This window comes from Fopius arisanus, unplaced genomic scaffold (assembly GCF_000806365.1).
Source record: "Fopius arisanus strain USDA-PBARC FA_bdor unplaced genomic scaffold, ASM80636v1 scaffold00244, whole genome shotgun sequence".
NCBI lineage: Eukaryota > Metazoa > Arthropoda > Insecta > Hymenoptera > Braconidae > Fopius > Fopius arisanus.
Genome location: NW_011887983.1, coordinates 5,904 through 9,312, shown reverse-complemented (window position 1 = coordinate 9,312; position 3,409 = coordinate 5,904).

The window sequence follows — 3,409 nt, the reverse complement described above, 5'->3', positions numbered from 1 at the left end:
TGTGAGTCATTAAGGATGATTTACTGGTATTTTCTTATTTTTTTATATTTTTCTGAGATTTATTGAAAACTATCGATGCGATTGAGATATAAAAATATAGCGTTTATCTGTTTCATCATGATTGACTCTTTCATAAAGTTTCATCCCGATACACTAATTTTCGTAACTTTCCACTAAAATTTAATAAAAAATCAATAAATTTTAGTGAAAAATTATAAAAATTGGTGTATCGGGATGAAACTTTATGAAAGGATAAATCATGATGTAACGGACAAGCGTTATATTTTCATATCCCACTCCGATCGATAGTTTTCAATAAATCTCAGAAAAATATAAAAAAATAAAATACCGGCAGATCATCCTTAAATAATGGCAAAACGCATAAACGTTATATTTTTTATATCAATTCCATAAAACGTGATTTTTTGCCGTGCGTGGATCCTTAATTTATTATCGAAGTGTATTCTACCACTCGCCAAGAAGGAACAATTCATCATCCCATTTAATTAAATAACACCTCATTACACGGTCAACTGAACACCTCAACCATTCATTAGATAAACAATTCATTAACTAGAATACTCACTACCAATGATCGCGTTAATCATTATTCCCACTTCCTCAAAAACGAATGATCGATAAAATAAATCAGTAACAAAACGCTCTAGTATTGAAATACGCATATGCATTGAAATATCTCTCTGTTAAAACGGTCGATGCACTGAATTATTGATGAAGACCTGTAACGAACGGCCATTGGCCATTAACATTCCAATCCTGTCTAAGTGTCAAGAGAAGTATTGAATTATGATCCTGCAATCTGCAATATCCTCGATATCCTGAGAAGATATTTCACTTGAAATGCTTTTTCCTTTTCCAGAGGCATATTTCATTCTGTCATATCCTTCTTTCTGTTCCAATGGTGAAGTGTCTTTAAGATTGTGACGACAGGAACACCCGCGGCACGTGGAAAATTCTTACTAAGTGCTCATCAACAGGTCGTTAGTGATGATGGCTCGAGTCATCCTTGTTAGTACAGCGAAGAAAAAAAGAATGAGAAGCTGACGCACGAAATGAGAGGTCCCAGGAGGACTCCCCGATGCTTTCAATAACTTACCAATTAACAGATATATTGGGTAAAATTGATGGCTATCAACGAACTTTCTTTCATCCCTTTCTTTTCTTTTTTTTTGTTACCATGCCACGTGTGCTTGAATGATCAGTGACGTATAGTGTGAAGCAGGGGGTCTCTTCTAAGGATAAACTCATGAAATTAAGGTTAGATAAATAGTTGTATTATTAATAAAAATTACGCAGCAAATGACACTTGTGCAGGATTAATTAATTTTGGCGTAAGTTATCGGAGTAGTCTTTAAATGCCCAATTGAATGAGAACAGATAAGAGGGAAAAATTTGGACCCCATTTTCGTGTTAGTTACACATATCTTTGTACCCACATCAGAAATTTCAGATAAACCAGATGGTGTTCGATTTTATTCACTTGCAAGTGACGCACATGAAATCCACATGAAATCCACATGAAATCTTTCACGGATTGTTTAGAAAAAAAAAACAATAAAAATAAAAATATTAAGTACAATTTTCGAAATTCGTAAAGTTTGAATAATTTACTGTCTGTAGGGGATGAAAATTTGTCAATTTTTATCAATCTTAGAAGGTGAAAAAATCAGAACGATGGCTTTTCGTAACTCATGACAACTCATTATTGACTTTTTCCACTTATTAGCATATTGGTCGTCGCCACTTCTGCTGACCAAATAGTGAGTTGTTCCGACTTTTACGCAAACGGGTTCAAGACACTCAGCAAATGTAGAAAAGCTAGACAAAAATTAACGAGACCTTTATGAAATAGTCAAAGAATTTTATGTCCTCATCTCCAAGAGTTGTGCCGCGCTTCATTCGGTTTTTTCCTGGATCTCATTCCGTGCTTTCTCTTGATGGGTTCTTTCCAGTTGCTTCCAGATTTTTTGGGTTATACCCCCATCACCTACATTATTCATCTCACCGGCCATTGTGTTGCCCCATCTGTCCGGGTTCTCATTTAAAATATTCCAGTGTCTAATTCATAAATTTCTTCGACCGCCCATCGCCCTTCATGTTAATTATTTGCAATAAAGACTTGTTGGTTCTCTTAAACGACTCAACTTCAATGCTTCGCCGCCCGGACATGATTAACGCATCCAATAACAGATAATCCATTTTTGGACTCCACCACCTTAAGAACTTTCTACCATACATTCGTAACAGACTCCCCATATCAAACCACGACGTACAGAAAATCCTCACCACATTTAATATATTAAGTTATATTGTCGGTGAAAATATATTGCCGATTATTTAATTAAATGACTCAATCTTTCATTTATTGTTAATAATTAAACTTCAGTTAAAGACTCGATATAATGTAAGCTAGGTTGTTAATGTCCAATGTTACTTGCTCGAGAGTTCGTCTCCAAGTGTTCCCCGATCAGCAATTCATCCAGGGTGTCAGGTCTATCCACTAGACAAGGCCCTTTGTCTATGGGGTTGGTCCACGTATTGGGCTGTTTCGTAATAAACAGCCTAAATGTTTCCATTATTCCCTCTGATCAGTTACAACGGGTCTCTTGTTCGTTTTAACGTCGAAATTTCCACCAATATGTTATCCTGATGGATTAATGGATTTTGTTCAATTATACTCCACTGCGTAAATCAAAAGTTTATAAATATTATGTATTCAAAAAGGCCGACTGCCTTTTTCTTCGCACATTTCTTGTTTAATTAAAGCCGATGAATTATCAGCAGACAATAACAGCGAGATAACGATGGAGGGGATGCGGTCACTTTGTGAGTCATGTCAAACCCACATCGCTGCCATAAAGTGTTTTGTTGAAATCCTCAGGAAAGCCATTGAATGAAGGGGCATGTTTCACGTCGATTGACAGCCGATAAGTCGACTGTTACGGTATCTTTTCTTAAGGCATAAAAATCAGATCAACTGATTTAAACAATTTCATCAGATGTGAAAGAGACATAGAGGTATAAGACAGATATAAGATCACCGAATGAACTAAACGGATTACGAAGCACTTCAGGGACTAATAGTAAAGCTTCGATGCGAGTTCTACAACAACGCATTAATCATTGTGAGACTGGCCAACATCTGTTAACACAAACTGTACGTGAGCTGCTGGAAGATGATCATCTTAGAGCCGGTCTAACGACTTAGGAATGAGCCGTAGGTGTTTGATTGAAGAGGAACGGTGGTCATCTAGTCATTCAATATACGTCTCATTCAGGTTTTCAGCGAAAACGCTGAGAGTTGCTTTGCGAGAGCTAGGTAGAAGACTAACCTTGTTAAACTTGTACATTTTTTATGTCCCACCTGCCTTACTCTCGACAGGTCCAT